Below are 23,065 nucleotides of genomic sequence, written 5' to 3'. Positions count from 1 at the left end.
ACGAGAATGTCCTGTCAAATCCTGACATAAGCATTCTGCAGGTCCAGGAAAACCGTGCCGTCGACATAATGGAGTTAAGTCCCTTGCTGATTTGTTATGTGATGCTGTGAACTTGTAGTTCGGCTGTCAGGTGTGAAGTGAACTCGAACTGTTCTGTACGGATTGTCCTAGCTGTTGCCAGAGGCTGGGAAAAGCGATGGAGGATCAACAACTCCATGACCTTCGCCATGATATTCAAGAGGTTGATGGACCTGCTGTTGGTAGGGATCGTAGAATCCGTTGGGGACTTGGGGATTGCTATTAGTATGCCCTGCTTCCACTGTGGAGGGAAAAGGCCAGTCGTGACACAGCGGTTCAGTGTACTGGTGAATAAAACCAGAGACTTATGCAGAAGACGATGGAGGTGTTTGTTTAAGTGTTTCTTCAAGATCCCATCCAATCTGGGAGCCGACTGCCCCTACTCCCGCTGGAGAATCCTTCGAACGTTTGCCACGGACTTAAGGTGAGATTTAGTAAGAGGTAATCTGTTTCTGAAAGCAGGAACAGCTGTCAGAAAATCATTTTCATCCTGGAGTTCATCAGGCGTGACGTCCTGGACGAGCAGTTGATTCTGGGCTTCCAATGCGTCGGTCAGAGTTTCTGCCACACGGAGGGCGTCATAAATTAAGCCATCTGTAGTGTGGATGGGGTGGCTGGTCCTCAGTGTGGAATGCCTCAGGGCTCGGCCGACAGCCCATTCTGACTTACGTTGGAGGATAAATGTGGACATCTTGTCTTCCACTGTTGCGTTTCCCAATCGGCTAAGTGATGTTAAAATTAACGTTAGAGGCTCCTCGTGCGATGTTTGTCCCAAGGATTACGAAACTGCTTTTACTGCCTGCAGTAGCAGTTCTTCTGGATTTTCTGTTGGAGCAACAGGTGAGGCAAGTCACCCAGTGACGTGAAAGCCCGACGTACAATGGAAGTCGGAAGATAACACAGAGAAGGCCGAAATACTGAATTCGGTCTTCCGAAGTTGTTTCACCGCGGAAGTTCGTAACACTGTCCCTCCTTTCAATCGTCGTGCGAACGTCGAAATGATAGATATTGAGGTAGCCGATCGCGGAATTGAAAAACAGCTACAATCGCTCAGTAGTGGAAAGGCTTCAGGACCAGAGGAGATACCTATAAGATTCTATAAAGATTATGCAAAAGAACCTGCTCCCCTTCCAGTGGTAATTTATCGTAGATCTCTTGAGCAATTAAAGGTACCTAACGACTGGAAAAAGCGCAGGTCATTCCCGTTTTTAAGAAAGGTCGTAAGACAGACCCACAAAATTATAGACCTATATGTTCAATCTGTTGTAGAATTATGGAACATATTTTATGCTAAAGAATTAGACGTTCTTGGAAAATGAACAGTTCCTCTATAAAAATCAACATGGGTTCCGCAAACAGAGATCATGCGAAGCTCAGCTCGCTCTGTTCCTCCATGAGATCCACAGCGCAGAGGACAACGGCGCTCAGGCTGATGCCGTGTTCCTTGATTTCAGTAAGGCATTCGGCACCGTCCCGTCTTGCCGTTTAATGAAAAAATACGAGCTTACGGAGTATCGGAACAGACCTGCGATTGGATTCAAGACTTTTTTGCAAATAGAACTCAACACGTCGCTCTTGACGGAACTAAATCGACAGATGTAAAGGTAATATCCGGAATATCACAGGGAAGTGTGATAGAACCGTAGCAGTTCACAATATATTTAAATGATCAAGTAGAAAGCGTTGGATGCTCTTTAAGGCTATTCGCAGATGATGCAGTTGTTTGTACCAAAGTAGCAACGGCAGAAGATGGTAAGAATTCGCAGAACGACCTGCAGAGAATTGATGACTGGTGCAGACTCTGGCAGTTGACTCTGAACGTAAATAAATGTAACATATTGCGCATACATAGGAAGAGAAATCGACTGCTGTACAGCTACACGATTGATGACAAACTGCTGGAGACAGCGTCTGCCGTAAAATATCTAGGCGTAACTATCCAGAGCGACCTTAAGTGGAATGACCATACAAAACAGATAGTAGAAAAAGCAGACACAAGACTCAGATTCATCGGGAGAATCTTAAGGAAATGTAACTCATCCAGGAAAGAAGTGGTTTATAAGGCGCTTGTTCGTCCGAATCTTGATTATTGTTCATCTATCTGGGATCCCTATCAGGTAGGGCTGATTGAGGAGATAGAGAAGATCCAACGAAGAGCGACGCGTTTCGCCACGGGATCGTTTAGCTGGCGAGAGAGCGTTACGGAGATGCTAAACAAACTCCACTGGCGCACGTTACAAGACAGACGTTGTGCATTACGGAGAGATTTACTATTGAAATTTCGGGACAGCACTTTCCAGGAGGAGTCAAACAACATATTACTTCCCGCCACATACATCTCGCGTATTGACCACGAGGAGAAAATTCGAAAAATTAGACCCAGTACAGAGGCTTACCGACAATAATTCTTCCCACGTACTATTCTCGAGTGGAACAGGGTTGGAGGGATCAGATAGTGGTACCGAAAGTACCCTCCCCCACACACCATGAGGTGGCTTGCGAAGTATGATGTAGATGTAGATGAACTTCGTGTCTGCAGTATCATCGTTGCACATGCGCCTGTGCGTCATAGATGATTAATATTCGACAGTGGGCGCTAAATTCGACATATTGCGGTCTTACAGTGAAAACCTATGGGGATACACAACTGCGCCAATTTTCAGTCAGCGATATGCACCAGCAATTTCCAGTGTAAGATACCTGAAGATGGTAAAATCGTTCTGAGGCGAAATATCGTGGCAGGATGTCGACGTCATCTGGTTGCAGGCCCGAAACTCATCGATCTCTAATTACGCTGCCACAACCTAAAGAATCACACATTATCTTATTATTTACTCCTATAAGGACACTGTCACGACCAGCGTCAGAACTATCTTTACGATATACACTGTCTGATCAGAAGTATCCGGACCCCGCTATGTAATGAGGAGTTGGCCACTAGATGACACGAGAGGCGGAACCGCCAGCATAATTGGGGACGGAGGTATTGTGCGGTCAATGGAGAAGCATCAATATGGGTCGGTCAGGTGCGCACAGTGACACCGAACGCGCGATATTAACTGGATGCCACTGAGTAACAAATCCATCAAAGTCATTCTTAACCCTTTTAAAGCTGTTCAAGTTGGCTGCTGGTGATGCGATTGCACAGTGGAAATGCGAAGCAACAACCATAGCCAAACCAGAACCAGGCAGATCTCGTGTACTAACGGACAGAGATCGTCGAGTATTGGAGAGAGTGGTTGCAAGAATTCGCATGCAGTCAGCGGAAGGAATCACTTGTGAGTTATGAAGTGCTATCTGCGGCTCAGCTAGCACAATGATAGTGCATAGGCGGTTAAAAAGAATGGAGTATAACGGTCGAACAGCTCCTCATAAGCCACACATTTCGGTAGAAAATGCTAAGTAACATGTGACATTTGAGGTTACGTAAAGAGTAACACCAATGGGCAGAGGGTAACTGGAAACGAGTGATTTGGGTGAGGAATCACACTATACTATGTGGAAATCCGTTGGAAGGGTTTGGGTTGGACGAATACATGGAGAACGTTACTTACCGTCACGCATAGTGCCGACTGTGAAGTATGGAGGAGGTGGTGTTATGGTATGGGGGTATTTTTCGTGGTTGGTGTTTTGTCCCCTTATTGATCTTAAAAAACGCAAAATGCGGAAGGGTATGAACACATTTTATAGCATTGTGTGCTGCGGACAATAGAGGAACACTTAGGAGACCGTGATTGTTTAACTTGACAATGCACCCTGTCATAAAGCGGCTTCTTTGAGGCAATGGATTGTGGACGATAACATTCTTGAAATGGGATGGCCTGGCCAGAGTCTCAGCTTGAACCCATTTGAACACCTTGACGATGACTTAGACGTTGAATTTGCTGCAAAGCCCAGCTTTCAGCATCATTACCTAACTAATCAATAATTTCAATTAAGTATTTCCATCGTCAATATAACATATGTAACAGATGTAACCACACACGCAGAAGGTATAAAGGGAAGAACTGTCACATCACACCTGAGTCAAGTTGCCATCTCTTGTTTCTTGCATTTAATACACTATTAATTTCAATTTAGAATACACCCACAACCTATTATGTATCTTATGTGTATCTTATTTTTTATTATTATCTAAGTTAGTAACAAGTTTAAACAAAATTGGTTTATTTTTAATTTATCCTTTTGTAAAATTTTCAACAAAAAATGTACGAGTAATAAAACTGAATTTATATGATACAACATGTAAAATCACACAATATGCGACCTACTATACAATAACAGCCAGCAGGTCTCTACTTGATAAGTAAATAAATAAATCTTTACTATCTCTTGTTTCGGCTCTTGAGGAAGGGTGTGCTGCCTTCCGCCACAAACATTCACAAGCAAACCCTCGAGTGCGAGGTCGCAAAAGGCCGGTGATGTTTACGGCAATCGACTCTCCACATATGGTCTACCATGCAGCCACAAACTGGATGCTAATGGAAACAGGTTGCGGGACTGGAGGTATCCAATTGCGAATTTCGGAACGTAGTTAAACTGCTTGGTCGACGAGTAACTCACAACAGCGCTACAACGCTAGTGGTGTTGATACAAACCAGAGCAAAGGCAACAATAAAATAACGAACATTACATAATATCTACAACAACAGTTGCTGAAGTCGACATTTCGTCAGAAAGGAACCCAAAGAATTTCGCAGAGTGAGAAATAAGTGGCATATGAAATAATTAACGTTTCTGCAAAACGAGTTAGTAGAAAGTGAGGCGTTGTATATGGTCGACTGTGCGGACAAAGTACATGACGAGTACAAAGATGACGATACGTCCTTAACAACTGAAAGTGATACTGAAACAGGTGTCGGGCCACGTAACTCATCATCCGTGTTGCACAGGACGCCACAAATCCTGTCTCCAGCGAAAAGCAGTAAAGGAGCGGTTACTAAACATAATTATGTACATGGCAGATCAACCGAATCATAGTAAAAAGCAATAATCAACAGATTTCGAATAAGTCCGCAGCAATATGGTCGCGTAGTGCTCAAGAAAAACTACGGATATGCGAGTGAGGACAAGGCGCACTTGTTACAAATCTGATGTTTGCATGTTTCAAGGATGCTCGATATAATTTAGAGGATGTGTATGATAGAGAACTACTACGCTATGCACATGAAATTGCGAGTGACGTAGATTACAGTGATTTCAAGGGAAGCAGTGGTTGGTTGCACAATTTCAAACAGTGTTACAGAATTGGAAGACGTAACAGCAAACTACGGAATCGGTCAGAAAATTTGTGGGCGATATAAAAAAACTTATCTAATCCTTATGTAAGGAATTTGTTTTCAACTAAGACCGATCGCAATTCGAAGAGGAAATGCGTATGAAAGGAACCCTGGAAAAAAGAGGTTCCAAGGGAATTGTACCTAGATCAAATAACATAACGCATTTGTACACAATTATGCCGAGTGTTAATCTACATCTACATCCACATCTGGATGGTAACTGGCTGGAAAGCTATTTATTTTGCTGCGAAAAGTTGGAGGTGCTCTGCTCCCTACGATTCCTTCTTGTGTGCGTGATCTTGCAACAGCTGTAGAGAATATTTACGTCACAGCAAGCAAGAGTGGAGAAAAGTGAGTAAGAGAACTACAACTATGGTACGAGCACTGCTTTTGGCCAATAACTGATCAAAATAACTTTCTTTTGATTGATTTCTGGACTGCGCATAAAAACCATACTCCTTTAGAGCAAAATATCCTTCCTGAAAAGTGGTTGACATTGCAGGTCATACCACCTAGAACCACTGGACAAATTCAGCCACTGGATGTTTGTTTGTTCCGTGCCTGCAAAACATATTATCATACTATTTGCAGCTACGCCTTAAAGGATAACAAGTTTCACGATAAACTCCACGCATGCCATCATATTCCATCAGTTCCCATCATTCCGTTACACTAATATGATTATTTATGTATTCTTTGAGAATTGATACCTAGCTGAAAGTCCTGCACCGTTTGTAATTCGCAACGAGTTGGCTTTCGATCTTTAAGGTGCGAACGTTTGTGATCAGCGTGGCGCGTCATTTTTCATTCGGTGTTCATGGTGCAAGTTAATGATTTGTTTTGAACACTTCTTGGATGTCGGCGATCTCCATTTTGTGAAGTGTAATATACACATCCCACAGAAGATTGACCTCTACACCTCCCGGACACTCATTTTCTATAGCTCTCCTGATGCACGTACTTTGTGATTAGCAGCTAATATTTTTACTGTCATAATTATTAATTCAACACTTTCAAATGGGCCTTACTGAAGTTTGAACTTGCGGTCTCGGACCCAAGGGGTTCCTTTTCAGACACCTCACTGAAAGTTTCCTCAGAAGAGTTCAAGCCGCCATAAAGGTGAAGGGTAGGCACACCCCACATTAATCTCCACTAACAGGTGTCCAGATACTTTTCGTCAGATATTGTACATAATCAGCTTAACTAAACAAAGGTTACTCGCTTCACTAATGAACATTGCTAAATACTTTCTTTTCAAATTTAGCTAAAATCACCTAGAGTAAACATCAGTTGTACAGCATAGTGTTAACGTGTGTCACAGGCAGTTTCAGTGACTTTTGACGAGAATGGTGGACAGAACAGTCAATGCACACAAGTAGCACACAGGGGCTATATTTTACTTATGATTGGTGAAAAAATGGAGTTAACATAAATGTGAAGTTAACAATACATATCTAAACAACACACAACAAAATAATTACAATAACAAAACAATTACAGTAATCATTTCTTTTGTACATTGCTGAAGATGCCTAAAACAGTTAGACTCTTTTAAATTATCTAATAAATTTAATTTGCAAAAGAAGGATGCTAGTTATTCTTGTGCACAAAATAAGCAGTAAACCCTTAGATGACGTAACAGCCCAGCGACCTTATGGAGAAAATATGAAATTAATTTTAGTATCCACAGCTTAGTCGAGTACATTTTTGAGAAACATGGAACATGAGTGACAAGACGCGATCTTGTACAATTGGTATTTCATGTATAGTATTTGTAATTCTCACAAGGACTTGGAGCGCGTTTGTTTCACATACATTTGCCTCTAAGATAGAGTGTTCATAAGTTTAATGTATGAACCACAGAATACTAGATGATCAATGGACGCATCGGTCTGCTTTCTGCATTTCACTTAAAGAGCTGGATCACCATGTCCTGCGAGTCTAAGGATCTGTTAGGGCCTCGACTTTGGTTATAATTCCAGTTGCTCTTTTCTTATCGACAAGGTGCAGTGTCAAGAGTCATTACATCAGAAATTACAGTCACATACTGGAAATCAAGGGTCTGAAATACGGACCTGTTGGATTTGATACAAGGGTCCACCCGCTGAGTTGCAGTGTACATAGCACATGCAGAGCAATATTATGTGGTGAAGAAGAGGTTGAATCTACAAGTAAATCAGAAAGGGTACTCACATTACTGCTTTGCTAGCGAAGATTGCGCTGCCGTACGTAGGAACCGCTACAGTCGGTAAGAGAAATTCTCTTATGGTATACTGCAGCCGGAAGTTGTTATGGTGGATGCAAACGATTAACTTGACATCAATGAAATCTCGCTGCAGCTTAACATATAGGTTGAATCAGAAACTCTGAAACAATCTCTGTAGTGAACAAGCGGACGAAGACCACAGATTTTTGTAAAAAGAATCAATAAATTCAGAAATTATGCATGACTTTGAAGTATGTTTTGCAGAGCAGATTAGATTAGATGTAGACACAGCCAGTGAAGAGAAGTCAGTGCCATAACTGCCGATTATTGCCATGTGCGTACTTACAGAAGAAGGAAAGAGTTTTATGGCACTGTTGGTTGGGAGGCTCCCAGGGGTTAGTTCAGCTGACTAATTGGAAAATTTTGACTGCGCAGCGTACAATGACGACTCTCTTAGCGTAAATCGAGGGCTGAGTCTTAAGTGTATATGTTGAGTGTATGTGGCTGTGTTTTAACGACAGCGTGAGAGAAAAGAAGAAGCGCGAAACGCAGAGCTTGCACATACCCTACTCTCTCTGATAGTACCTAAGGGGTTGCCGACCTAAATGCCTTCATTCGAAGAAAGTTCCACAAAAACAACCACATTCCCTCACACCATGAGACACTTGTAAGGAAAGTGAGTGACTCCAAACGCTTAGAACCTCCCGAAAATGTGCTTAGAGTATATATCACTCGAACGCTACTATAATCCATCTTCATGCAAAACTGCGCGTCTTAGCACTAGAAGAGAGGAATGCGTAGAAACGAAATATCGATATAATAGGACCAAAACACTAATTTTAATCTCTTTACTTACTAATACACACTGAAGGGCCAGAGAAACTCGTACACCTGCCTAATATCGTGTAGGGCCCCCGCGAGTACGCTGAAGTGCCTCAACGTGACGTCGCCCGGACTCGACTAATGTCTGAAGTAGTGCTAGAGGGAATTGATACCATCAATCCTACAGGGCTGTCTATAAATCCGTAAGAGTATGAGGGGGTGGAGATCTCTTCTCAACAGCACGTTGCATTGCAAGGCATCCCAAATATGCACAATAACGCTCATGTCTGGGGAGTTTGGTGGCCAACGTAACTGTTTAAACTCAGAAGAGTGTTTCTTGGGCCACTCTGTAGCAATTCTCGACGTTTGGGATGTTGCATTGTCCTGCTGAAATTGCCTAAGTCCGTCGGACTGCACAATGGACATGAATGGATGCAGGTGATTGGACAGGTTGCTTAAGTACGTGTCACCTGTCAGAGTCGTATCTAGAAGTATCTGGGGTCCCATATCACTCCAACTGCACACGCCCCACACCATTACAGAACCTCCAACAGCTTGAACAGTCCCCTGATGACATGCAGGGTCCATGGATCCGTTAGGTTGTCTCCATAACCGTATACGTCCATCCGCTCTACACAGTTTGAAATGAGACTCGTCGGACCAGGCAGCATGTTTCCAGTCATCAACAGTCTAATGTCGGCGAGGCGTAAAGCTTTGTGTCGTGCAGTCGTTAAGGGTACACGAGTGGGCCTTCAGCTCCGAAAGCCCATACCGATGATGTTTCGTTGAATGGTTCGCACGTGGACACTTGTTGATCGCCCAGCATTGAAATCTGCAGCAGTTTGCGGAAGAGTTGTATTTCTGTCACACTGAACGATTCTCTTCAGTCGTCGTTGGTCCCATTCTTGCAGGATCTTTTTCCGGCCGCAGCGATGTTGGAAATCTAACGTTTTACCAGATTCCTGATATTCGCGGTACACTCGTGAACTGGTCGTACGGGAAAATCCCCACTTCATCGCTACCTCGGAGATGCTGTGTCCCATCGCTCGTGCGACGACTATAAGACCACGTTCAAATTCACTTAAATCTTGATAACCTGCCTTGATAACCTGCCATTGTAACAGCAGTAACCGATGTAACAAATTCGCCAGACACTTGTTGTCTTATATAGGAGTTGCCGACCGCAGCGCCGCATTCTTCCTGTTTACATATCTCTGTATTTGAATACACATGTTTATACCAGTTTCTTTGCGCTTCAGTGTATTTCCCTCTGCTGAAAGTAATTAGACTATCCGAACAATAAACTTTTTCTATTGAGCTGATAGTGTTGCACAGTTTTTCTGTCTCCGAAGTGTAGGGGTGGGGTCTCAGTGAAGTAGTCAGAGCAAAGTGAAACAGAATAATATGTACATCTGCCTAAAGCAACTTTTTCAGATTTAACATCACTTTTGCATTCAAGCAGTCCAGTATCTAACGACACACTAATTTCATTTTCATACGATGATATTGATATGGCTGTGTCATAACCTGCCTTTTTCCAAGCATACTGTAACACAGTCTTATGCTTCGAAGCAGAAAGTTCATTGTATAGCACAAAACAAAGTATGATGAAATGACGACCATGTAGCTTTGCTTTTGGTGATGTATATTGTAGCCTCACCAAATCAATGGTTTTCCTCAAACTTGCTATTGTTGTTGTTGTGGTCTTCATTCCGAAGACTGGACTGATGCAGCCATCGGTGCTACTCTATCCGGTACAGGCTTCTTCATTTTCGATTAACTACTGCAGCCTACATCCTTTTGAATCTGCTTACTCGATTCATCTCTTGCTCTTCATCTACCATTTTTATCCCCCCCCCCCCCATACTTTCTTCCAGTACTAAACTGGTGATCCCTTGAAATTCCTTTTCTCCCCAGTTCTCTTCAGTGCCTCCTCTTTAGTTTCACGATCTACCCATATAATCTTCAGCATTTTCCTGTAGCAGCACATTTCAAAAGCCTCTGTTCTCTTCTTGTCTAAACTGTTTATGGACCATGTTTCACTTTAATACAGGCTGCACTCCAGACAAATACCTTCAGAAAATATTTCCTAACATTTAAATCTATATTCAAAATTAACAAATTTCTCTTCTTCAGACACGCTTTTCCTACCATTGCCAGTCTACATTTTACATCCTCTCTACTTCGGCCGTCATCAGTTATTTTGCTGCCAAATACAAAATCTCATACTACGCTCCATTATTCTTGTTTTGTTTTTGTTGATGGTCACTTCATATCCTCCTTTCAAAACTCTGTCCATTCCGTTCAACTGCTCTTCCAAATCCTTTGCTGTTTCTGATAGAATTACAATGTCATCAGCAAACTTCAAAGTTTTTGTTTCTCGTTCCTGAACTGCACCATTCTTACTCCAAATTTTTCTTTGGTTTCCTTTAATGCTTGCTCATTGTACAGATTTAATATCATCGGGGACAGACTACAACCATGTCTCACTCCCTTCTCAGCCACTGCTTCGCTCTCACGCCCCTCGACTCTCATAACTGTCGTCTGATTTCTGTAGAAGTTGTAGATAACATTTCGCTCCCTGTGTTTTACTCTACTATCTTCACAATTTTAAAGAGCATATTCCGATCAACATTGCCAAAAGCTTTCTCTATTTCTACAAATGCTATAAACGTAGGTTCGCCTTTCTTTAGTCTATTTTCTAAGAGAAGTACGGTCAGTATTGCCTCGCGTGTTCCCAAATTTCTCCAGAACCCAAACTGATCTTCCCTGAAGTTGACTTCTATCAATTTTTCCATGCTTCTGTGAGAAATTCGTGTTAGTATTTTGAAATCATGACTTATTAAACTGATAGTTCGGTAGCACACCTGTCAGCACCTACTTTCTTTGGGATTCGGGTTATGACATTTTTCTTGAAGTCTCTGGGCATTTCGCCTGTCTCATACATGTTGCACGCCAGATGGAATAGTTTTTCATGGCTGGCTCTTCCAAGGCTATCCGTAGTTCTGACGGAATATCGTCTAGTCCTGGGGCCTTGTTTCGACTTAGGTCTTTCAGTGCCCTGTCAAATTCTTCTCGCAGTATCATATCTCCAATCTCATCTTGATCTATGTTCTCTTCCCTTTCTATAATATTACCGTCAAGATCATCTCCCTTGCATCAACCCTCCGTTTACTACTTCCATCATTCCCTTCTTTGCTTAATACTGGTTTTTCCTCTGAGCTTTTGATATTCATACAGCTGCTTCTCTTTTCTCCGAAGGCCTCCTTAATTTCCATATAGGTGATATCTAACTTTTCCTTAGGGCAGTATTCTTCCATAGCCATACATTGTCTTCTAGCCGTTCCTGCTTGCCATTCTGCACTTCCTGTCGATCTAATTTTTTAAACGTTTGTGTTCCCTTTCTCCTGTTTCATTTACTGTATTTTGATATTTTCTCCTTTCTTCAATTAAAATGCCACCGTCGGCTGAATTTGCAGCTGTCATGGTTGATACTTGCGTTTTTGGCATTCGCTGTTTATACTCCAAGCACATTTTTGTGCGATTCTGAGCGTATGAGATCACGCGCTTTCCCTGTTAGGACAAATTGAGTATTTTCTCACGGCATCGCTGAATATGTGATGAGCCTTATGTCATCTTTCCTCCCCTTGCTCCCCAAATATTTGACGTGAAAATTTCTTTCATCACGATTGTTCGAACCGGCTAAGTCCGAGTTGAGTATCACCTCCCATGTGACCACTGCTGCGGAGGCGGGGAAGCGAATGTTTGTGTTGAGTGAGTGTGTATGATGACTGTTTGTACAGTGCACTGCTGTAATGGAATAGTATGTTCCAAATGAAAGGGAGAGACGCGAGAATGGATTCTAGCCCATGGACCACTACTTGGAAAGCAGAATGCTCGCTTACACCTTCAGTACTACGAAATACCCTCTATAGCTGCCCATGGTGAGCGGGCCCGCTACGGTGTAGAGGTGGTGGAATGGCGGGCTGCCGAGGCAGTGCTGGTGGCCTGGGGTTGCTAGCAAAACTCTTTGGGAAGGTAAACATCCTTTATCCAATCTTTCGTTAAAATGATCGAAGTGTTGCAATGCCACGGACACCCCCACCGTAGGCATCACCGTCAGCTGCTGAAGCCAGTATGAGGGTGCTAGGTAGGTGATGTCTACTTTCCGTTTTGCTGGAACCGTTTGTTCCCTCAGCAGCGCATGTCCCACAGGTCGATTGTTACCAAAGGAGTAGCTAAAACCCGTGACCTGGTGTGGAGGATATGGTTGTCCAAACCGGCGTCGGCTGCTCGCTGACCCATAACTCTGTGGAGACCTGAGTGTTCCTGGCGTCTCAAAGGATGCTGCAAGACTAAAATCAGGTGGTATTTATAGTGGTTACTGGGCACATTTGCTGTGCCGATACGTTGCTTCCAGGCAGTACAGATCAACACCTTCGTGGCCCAGTGGTATGGAAACTTCCCTTTGGCCACTACGACTGAGACTGGGTATTGTTTAATATTATTACCCACGTAACAGAAGCTGACAGATGAACGGTCGGCTCGGTAATGTCATATATTGCTCCGTTAGTAATTATTCCATTCCCGTGTATATCTAACCGTCTGGCTCCAGCTAGCTTGCTTGCTCGTAGCAGTTGGCTACTATAACTTTGCTATCGTTTACAGAATACGCCCTGTGCGGACTCAGTTGATAAAAATACAATCACAGCTCCAGTACGTCACGTTGGCAATCCTGACCTTATGTTCTATATACTACTTGCACCACTCGGGTAAGGCAGATCGTAACCCTTTCCCTTTGACAGTGCTGCAGTTCCGTTAGTGACATCACAGTGTGTAATCACCGTCCTCTGAGAGCAGCAATATCTGTCTTGGATAAACTTTCCCAAGGTTTCTCAAATTAACTGGTATGGATGTCTGGTGAAACACTTGAACCACGCTCGCTCACAGTTAACCGGAAATCGAACTAATAGCGCTAGATCCATTATAATCTCAATTATTACTATGTGATGGTGGTATGTTTGATTCGTATGGCGACGAGTTCTAATTCTGGCGGTAACGTCTTCCGCCCTTTCTGCAAGCCTACTGGGAACTGATATGACATTAACAGAGCTGAACTCAGTTGTTCATGCGTAGCACGTAAAACTGCTTCCTGCATCACCTGCACCATTACCCTAGCATCCCACAAGCTATCAGCTAAGGACTGGAGCTATATTGCTACTGCCATTATAGTATCTAAGGTATCCACATGGGCCTGTATAACTTCGAGATCCTGGGTTACAATATTTACCGACTTATTTATAAATTGTGTTACCCTCGGCTACTAATCTCCGTAGAGTACGTCTGTTATTCAATACCCCTTCTTCCTGACAGGTTATCTGTGTAGTGCGCCATTCGATGATGGCTTTATTCCTCCTCGCCACATCACTCACTCTCCCTATCGTGCCATTTAGTTCCTGGAGGCCACCGACATCTGCAGTCCGAAAAACCATTTTCAGTATTATTTCTCTACCTTTGTTACGTTGCCTTATTAAGCGAAGTACAACTTCCACTATCTGCTGCATCTGCCTTTCGCAACTGTTCATAGGATAGGTACAACTTACGGTACTCGCTTCTCATTTCTTCCCACACACCTTTCTTTCTACCTCTCTCAGTAATTCCACAAACACATCCTCTACTCGCCTCAACTCGTTACTCATTTCCCAAACGCTCAGGGTCAGCTTCAGAGCCCAACGATGGCTTCTGAGTACCACATCCCCTTGTCTCGTGAAGAGTAGTCCAGTTTCCATTGGTAGTACTTACAACGCCCCCACTCCATTTCTGGTGAATAAGCGGAATGTAACACCGCCAAGTCAAGGCCTCGCCTCATCTTTACCTCCACCTGTGGCAACCTGGGAACAGGAAACTTCCACCACCTTGTAGCTACGCAAAAAAGAACACAATCTTAAAATACTAACTTACACGCAAATGAACACAGAAATGTATGTAAGACGATGCACAACTTATTTCCCCTATTCACTCAACCGTCCAATACGGTAATCATTTATGATTAAGCAATAACTGACCACTTCCTTTCGTTCGGGCAGCAGTGTCTGTGGATCGGAATGCTTCCCATGCAGGTGAAACAACGTTACGGTCAGTACCAAACTCTTCGGCTACAGTCATTGCACTTCGTTCTTCTTCCAGTGATTCTTCTCCGTGTGGAATCATCCAAATGTCCTTTCCAAGTCGTGTAGTAATGAAGAACACATCAGTGCAACTTAATTGATCGCTGATTGACAAACACTGTCTTTTCCTGTTCCTTCAACTGTCACGTGTTTTGGGAGCACCCCCATTTGCGCTAAAGTCACGCTGATCTCACGTCATGGGATGTCCAACTTTCTGTGTACGACTGGGAGACCTGTGGAAACATGCTCCCACACTTTCAATTATATCCACCTAGTAGTTAATATGTTATGTTACTCTATCTATCTCGTCCTTAAGTCTTGTTCAGCAGTTTAGTCCATAGTCAAACAAGTAACTCTGCATCCATGCACAGGATTGCGTAAAAGTCACTGGGCACTGGGCACTGATTGAAACAAAAGATTGAATTTATATGTCATTCCAAATACAAACAATATTTAAAATTATTTTTTATGTTCAAATTGTTTTCCGTCTTCATTAATATATCTTTGAAGTCTTTTTGCAACACTGTTACATACTCTAAGGTTCAGTGTGGCATCTCTGTACAAATCCTGAAATTCATCGTGTATGTAGTCTTTTAGTTCAATAATCTGTGTACGATTGGGAGACCTCTGGAAACATGCTCTCACAGTTTCAATCATAGACACCTAGTAGTTAATATGTTATGTTACTCTATCTATCTCGTCCTTAAGTCTTGCTGAGCTTTTGAGAATAAACAGAGACCTTGACTACACCCCATAGGGAAAAATCGATGGGCTTGATATCTGGTGAACGTGGAGGCATGTCAATACTTGCCCTTCGAATAATCACTTTCCTTTGGAAAGTTTCGTTTAGATAATCACGGACGGCAGTGGCATTACGTGGTGGAGTACCATCGTGTTGAAAGTAAATTTCTTGAAAGTATTCAGCACACGTCATAAGTCCTGGTGCGCGGAATTCTGAAGAATATCCAAATGGTTATCTCCTGTCGCTATACCTTCAAAAAAATATGGTCCAAGTATGCCAAATGATGATACTGCCATCCAAACACTTATACCAAACTGATTTGGTGCTTCTTATAGCAAAATAATTTGATTGTCAGTTTATCAGTAAGTGCATTTATGTCTGTTAACTTGTCCGCTTAACTTAAAATTGGCCTCGTCAGACCACACAATTTTACTGAATAGGTTAGAGGCTGATCTGCATCATCTTCAAGTAACCCATGTCGTAAACGTGGAATGTAAACTTTAAACTTCTGTTTGTGTAACAATCTTTGTATTGACCTTCGTGATAAATCTAGCTCAGATGCTAATGGTGTGGTTGATTTTCGCGGAATTTGAGTCACAGATAAAAAAATAACACTCTGTCTTCAGGCCACAAGTGGCCCATCGGGACCATCCGACCGCCGTATCATCCTCAGCTGAGGATGCGGATAGGAGGGGCGTGTGGTCAGCGCACCGCTCTCCCGGTCGTCATGATGGTTTTCTTTGACCGGAGCCGCTACTATTCGGTGGAGTAGCTCCGCAATTGGCATCACGAGGCTGAGTGCACTCCGAAAAATGGCAACGGCACATAGCGGCCCCGATGGTCACCCATCCAAATGCCGACCACGCCCGACATCGCTTAACTTCGGTGATCTGACGGGAACCGGTGTATCCACTGCGGCAAGGCCGTTGCCGAGTCACAGATAAACATACCCGCAATTCATTTTCCCCAGTTGTGACTGTTGTTGGGCGGCCACATCTTGGTGCACCCATAAAAAATCCATGTTCTTCATACCTATTTCATATGTCGTACACTGGTCGTCTAGACAATGGCTTTTATCTCAGCTGTTTTCCCCATTCATTAACAGCTGCAGTAGCATCATTTTTATAAAATGTTTTCAACGCAAAAATCTTTTCTTCTCTCGTCACCATCGTGACAGTTCGGAAAACTAAAGCGTAAACACGTCTCACAGATCACGTTTTCAACAATCCACTAGTTGAATTATTGCATTTGTTTTGTTTGTCATTGCATTGTACACCAACTTGACGAGACGCAGTTACTACCACAACTTAATGAGTTAACGCTTCCAAGTTAACTACGTCTTGCTGTTGCTTTTGTTTTCTTTTAACCAATTGTCCAGTGATTTTTAGGCCAACCTGCATTGCAAACAGCCCGATCACATACGTAAGTACAGCGTGGGCGAAGTAGCTGCTAGAGCATGGCACGGTACGAAGTTACTTCATGCCGGCAAGGTGGCCAGTTTTATTTCCTGCGTGACATCAGAGGCCAGACCCATACGACTGGTAGTGTGCATCAGTTGTCTGCTGCGAGTGAAGCCTTTGGCAGCGTACTATCAACTTCATTGTCTGAGGACACATGTATAGCATCCCTACCCCCTTGCCCTAACCCTTAGGATCGAAACTGTCCCGGTTGACAGCAAGATCACCATACTGATAGGAGGAAGTGTTGGTGGACAGCCCAACTAGGAGTCCTATGTCCATACCGACATCAGCTTATGTCTATGGTATCAGTGTGTCCTCTGCTTAAAGCTGGGGTATCATCGTGGTGCTGAAGCCGACTGGTGATCGTGTACCAGTCTCCAGAACCCTGCTGGGAGTTATTGATGCTGGGGATGGAAAAGGGTACCACTCTGTGGTGGACCAGCTTGCATGGCTTGACCTGCGATTATTGGTCTGCCTTTTTTCGGGTTCTGGAGTTGCATCAAGATAGCCCCACTGCAAACGGCGGTTAGTTTGAAATGGAAGCTTCCAGGCGTGGGAGCAGCTGGTTTTCATGCCGTACCAGCACGGTGCAAAAAACTAGATGAGAATTGAGAGCCATCGTCCAAAAGATTGCGTTGGCGACCTCTTCAACGTTTAGTACTTTCTGCAGGTTGCTTATTGTTTTCCTTTCAGTGGTACTGAAATTAGAATGAAATGTGTGAATTTGGAGTGTGTTCCGATGACGATGGGCCCATCTCTAGCAGGAATGAGTCGGTGAAGTCCGTATGTCAGCGCTCTCTCAGGAGCTGTGGCACTGGCCGTTCATGGGACTATTGTGGGCGTGCTGACGAGATTGACGCACAGAAGCCGCAGGAGTGGGCTGACTTATGTCCCGCGTGATGTTGAGCAGGCATGCCGCCTTGTGAGCGCCTTCCTGCGTGTGAATCCCCAGTGGTCAGTGTGCAGGAGGTTTATGACTTGCTGACACAGCAGTGGTGGGATGACTACCTGACAATAGCTGTCGTGTGTTGTCTTCCTCAGTACTTCCTATACCATGTGGATCCCATTTTTGAGAGAAAAGTATGCGCAAATATCTGAAAAGGTTGGTGTGGGAGATATACTGGCCAACCTCAGTGGATATACACTCCTGGAAATTGAAATAAGAACACCGTGAATTCATTGTCCCAGGAAGGGGAAACTTTATTGACACATTCCTGGGGTCAGATACATCACATGATCACACTGACAGAACCACAGGCACATAGACACAGGCAACAGAGCATGCACAATGTCGGCACTAGTACAGTGTATATCCACCTTTCGCAGCAATGCAGGCTGCTATTCTCCCATGGAGACGATCGTAGAGATGCTGGATGTAGTCCTGTGGAACGGCTTGCCATGCCATTTCCACCTGGCGCGTCAGTTGGACCAGCGTTCGTGCTGGACGTGCAGACCGCGTGAGACGACGCTTCATCCAGTCCCAAACATGCTCAATGGGGGACAGATCCGGTGATCTTGCTGGCCAGGGTAGTTGACTTACACCTTCTAGAGCACGTTGGGTGGCATGGGATACATGCGGACGTGCATTGTCCTGTTGGAACAGCAAGTTCCCTTGCCGGTCTAGAAATGGTAGAACGATGGGTTCGATGACGGTTTGGATGTACCGTGCACTGTTCAGTGTCCCCTCGACGATCACCAGTGGTGTACGGCCAGTATAGGAGATCGCTCCCCACACCATGATGCCGGGTGTTGGCCCTGTGTGCCTCGGTCGTATGCAGTCCTGATTGTGGCGCTCACCTGCACGGCGCCAAACACGCATACGACCATCATTGGCACCAAGGCAGAAGCGACTCTCATCACTGAAGGCGACACGTCTCCATTCGTCCCTCCATTCACGCCTGTCGCGACACCACTGGAGGCGGGCTGCACGATGTTGGGGCGTGAGCGGAAGACGGCCTAACGGTGTGCGGGACCGTAGCCCAGCTTCATGGAGACAGTTGCGAATGGTCCTCGCCGATACCCCAGGAGCAACAGTGTCCCTAATTTGCTGGGAAGTGGCGGTGCGGTCCCCTACGGCACTGCGTAGGATCCTACGGTCTTGGCGTGCATCCGTGCGTCGCTGCGGTCCGGCCCAGGTCGACGGGCACGTGCACCTTCCGCCGACCACTGGCGACAACATCGATGTACTGTGGAGACCTCACGCCCCACGTGTTGAGCAATTCGGCGGTACGTCCACCCGGCCTCCCGCATGCCCACTATACGCCCTCGCTCAAAGTCCGTCAACTGCACATACGGTTCACGTCCACGCTGTCGCGGCATGCTACCAGTGTTAAAGACTGTGATGGAGCTTCGTATGCCACGGCAAACTGGCTGACACTGACGGCGGCGGTGCACAAATGCTGCGCAGCTAGCGCCATTCGACGGCCAACACCGCGATTCCTGGTGTGTCCGCTGTGCCGTGCGTGTGATCATTGCTTGTACAGCCCTCTCGCAGTGTCCGGAGCAAGTATGGTGGGTCTGACACACCGGTGTCAATGTGTTCTTTTTTCCATTTCCAGGAGTGTATTTCATAATTTGCTTTAGAAGAGAGTCTTCAAACGCGGCCTTTGCAATTACAGCTGCTGTGAGAGAAAAATCAAGTAGGCGGTCTTGCAGGGTGTCATAAATTTGGAAAAAATGTGTTTCCTGAGAGTGAAATGTGGGGACTGGAATCACAAGTACTCTGGATATGGCACTTGTATTAGCATGTTGTGTTGTCGGCCGGTAATGAACCATAGGAATATAATTGCTTAGGAAGAGGGTACAGTGTTTAGAGGCGTTGTGCCATATTTTCAATTGCCTCATGGGACCGAACATGGAAATCTGTGATTTATGGTCAGTAATAAGGGGACATTTTGTGCCGTAATGAAATGTATTAAATACATAGAAGCCAAATATGATTTCAAGGACTTCTTTTTCGATTAGAGAACAGTTCATTTGGATTGAAGTTAGCGTTTTAGATACACATACTATGTAATTCATGCCTATCAGTGCTTCTGTGAGAAAGCAGGGCCCTTTTACCATGTCGAGAGGCATCTGTGGCCAGATTAAGGCTTTTGATGAATTATTGGTCACCAGATAAGGAGTGAACTTTAGACACTGCGTTTACTTTTGAAAGGCCCCTGATACTGTTGTAACCATTTACACTTTGCGCATTTCTTACATGAATTATTAAAACGTGTGGCGATTTGGAGTGTTAAGTCGTCAAGGTTAGGATCTCGATGGACCACCATCCCTGGGCGCAGGTTAACAGCAGCTTGATGTGAGATGGCCTGTTTGGCGTCTGAAGGCACTAATGAAACATAATTAACAAAGCAAAGGTTTATTGTTGAAAGATACACGATTGTCTTGATTTACAGGCTGCTTGCACATGCCGCGCTTGAATGCGCTCGCTCTTGGGTGTTGCATGCTGTCCCGGCTGCGGCGGCAGATGGAGCTGCAAAGTCAGCTTCCAGCAACGCCACGGGGTCGCTGGCCGTGCCGTACTGGCTGGCATTGTCATCTGTGCTCTCCATGGTAGCTGGAGCTCTAGAAAATGGGTAACAGGGGTGCACTCGATCACACCGTAGGTGGCACACCGGTAGGTACCCACCATCCCCTCTCCAAGTGCATGTAGTCATGCTGAGTTACGCAGAGACCTTCCAACAGGACAAAGAGCAGCAGCATCGAAGTCTGCTTTCAGGAACAGAGGCGGATGGGGGAAACGGCAAATACCATGATGACAGATTATGGTCCGCTCCCTGGATCTGCTAGTTTGGCCACCAAAAGCCTGCTGGGTGATGGCGCCCACAGCTCCCCATCAGTCTTGACTCAGATGGTGGCTCTGCAGCTCACGGTAGCTATGTCCCCCAGGTGGGGTACATTGCTCCATCAAAGATTGTGGATGACTAGACGAGCAGGAGATAGATCGACATAGGTCCAGCCTGCGGTTTGGACGGCTGCAAACTTATTAGATGCCAGACTGACACACGTCCCCCCTGGGGCTCATTGGCTGCAGACTAGCATCCTTCCACTGGAAAAGGAGTAATAGTTTTATAGGGGTAGACCATGTGCTTTGCCACTGTGAGGTGGCCATGACATCACTTGGGGTCTGCTTTTCTCGTCTGGTCAGCTTCTCATGTCACTACAGTTGCAGCTAAAAGGTGTCTCAACTTTGCCTTTCAGGAGTAGTAGCGGACGTATTTTGCAGGGTCAGTATACTGAATAGTTATTCTTGTGTCAGAGCTATGCTTTGTTATTCGAATCTGCTTAGTAAACACAACGACGGTATCCTCCTATCTACATCTACATCTACATTTATACTCCGCAAGCCACCCAACGGTGTGTGGCGGAGGGCACTTTACGTGCCACTGTCATTACCTCCATTTTCTGTTCCAGTTGCGTATGGTTCGCGGGAAGAACGACTGTCTGAAAGCCTCCATGCGCGCTCGAATCTCTCTAATTTTACATTCGTGATCTCCTCGGGAGGTATAAGTAGGGGGAAGCAAGATATTCGATACCTCATCCAGAAACGCACCCTCTCGGAACCTGGACAGCAAGGTTGGTTGGTTGGTTGGTTTGGGGAAGGAGACCAGACAGCGTGGTCATCGGTCTCATCGGATTAGGGAAGGATGGGGAAAGAAGTCGGCCGTGCCCTTTCAGAGGAACCATCCCGGCATTTGCCTGGAGTGATTTAGGGAAATCACGGAAAACCTAAATCAGGATGGCCGGACGCGGGATTGAACCGTCGTCCTTCCGAATGCGAGTCCAGTGTCTAACCACTGCGCCACCTCGCTCGGTGGACAGCAAGCTACACCGCGATGCAGAGCGCTTCTCTTGCAGAGTCTGCCACTTGAGCTTGCTAAACATCTCCGTAACGCTATCACGGTTAGCAAATAACCCTGTGACGGAACGCGCCGCTCTTCTTTGGATCTTCTCTATCTCCTCCGTCAACCCGATCTGGTATGGATCCCACACTGTTGAGCAATACTCAAGTATAGGTCGAACCAGTGTTTTGTAAGCCACCTCCTTTGTTGATGGATTACATTTTCTAAGGACTCTCCCAATGAATCTCAACCTGGTACCCGCCTTACCAACAATTAATTTTATATGATCATTCCACTTCAAATCGTTCCGCACGCATACTCCCAGATATTTTACAGAAGTAACTGCTACCAGTGTTTGTTCCGCTATCATATAATCATACAATAAAGTATCCTTCTTTCTATGTATTCGCAATACATTACATTTGTCTCTGTTAAGGGCCAGTTGCCACTCCCTGCACCAAGTGCCTATCCGCTGCAGATCTTCCTGCATTTCGCTACAATTTCCTAATGCTGCAACCTCTCTGCATACTACAGCATCATCCGCGAAAAGCCGCATGGAACTTCCGACACTATCTACTAGGTCATTTGTATATATTGTGAAAAGCAATGGTCCCATAACACTCCCCTGTGGCACGCCAGAGGTTACTTTAACGTCTGTAGACGTCTCTCCATTGATAACAACGTGCTGTGTTCTGTTTGCTAAAAACTCTTCAATCCAGCCACACAGCTGGTCTGATATTCCGTAGGCGACAGTGCGGAATTGTATCGAACGCCTTCCGGAAGTCAAGGAAAATAGCATCTACCTGGAAGCCTGTATCTAATATTTTCTGGGTCTCATGAACAAATAAAGCGACTTGGGTCTCACACGATCGCTGTTTCCGGAATCCATGTTGATTCCTACAGAGTAGATTCTGGGTTTCCAAAAACGACATGATACTCGAGCAAAAAACATGTTCTAAAATTCTACAACAGATCGACGTCAGAGATATAGGTCTATAGTTTTGCGCATCTGCTCGACGACCCTTCTTGAAGACTGGGACTACCTGTGCTCTTTTCCAATCATTTGGAACCTTCCGTTCCTCTAGAGACTTGCGGTACACGGCTGTCAGAAGGGGGGCAAGTTCTTTCGCGTACTCTGTGTAGAAACGAATTGGTATCCCGTCAGGTCCAGTGGACGTTCCTCTTTTGAGTGATTCCAGTTGCTTTTCTATTCCTTCGACACTTATTTCGATGTCAACTGTTTTTTCGTTTGTGCGAGGATTTAGAGAAGGAACTGCAGTGCGGTCTTCCTCTGTGAAACAGCTTTGGAAAAAGGTGTTTAGTATTTCAGCTTTACGCGTGTCATCCTCTGTTTCAATGCCACCATTATCCCGGAGTGTCTGGATATGCTGTTTCGAGCCACTTACTGATTTAACGTAAGACCAGAACTTCCTAGGATTTTCTGTTAAGTCGGTACATAGAATTTTA

The 23,065-nt window shown here is 44.9% G+C and overlaps 1 pseudogene; it reads right to left on the bottom strand.

Annotated features, from left to right (window-relative positions):
* Window positions 1-16,107: 16,107 nt before the first annotated feature.
* On the bottom strand, window positions 16,108-16,225 carry LOC124723701 (annotated as a pseudogene).
* Between the last annotated feature and the right edge of the window lie 6,840 nt (window positions 16,226-23,065).

Source organism: Schistocerca piceifrons, chromosome X (assembly GCF_021461385.2).
Source record: "Schistocerca piceifrons isolate TAMUIC-IGC-003096 chromosome X, iqSchPice1.1, whole genome shotgun sequence".
Taxonomy (NCBI): Eukaryota; Metazoa; Arthropoda; class Insecta; order Orthoptera; family Acrididae; genus Schistocerca; species Schistocerca piceifrons.
The sequence above is the reverse complement of the archived record's forward strand: the minus strand, read 5'-3'. Positions and strand labels throughout refer to the sequence as shown.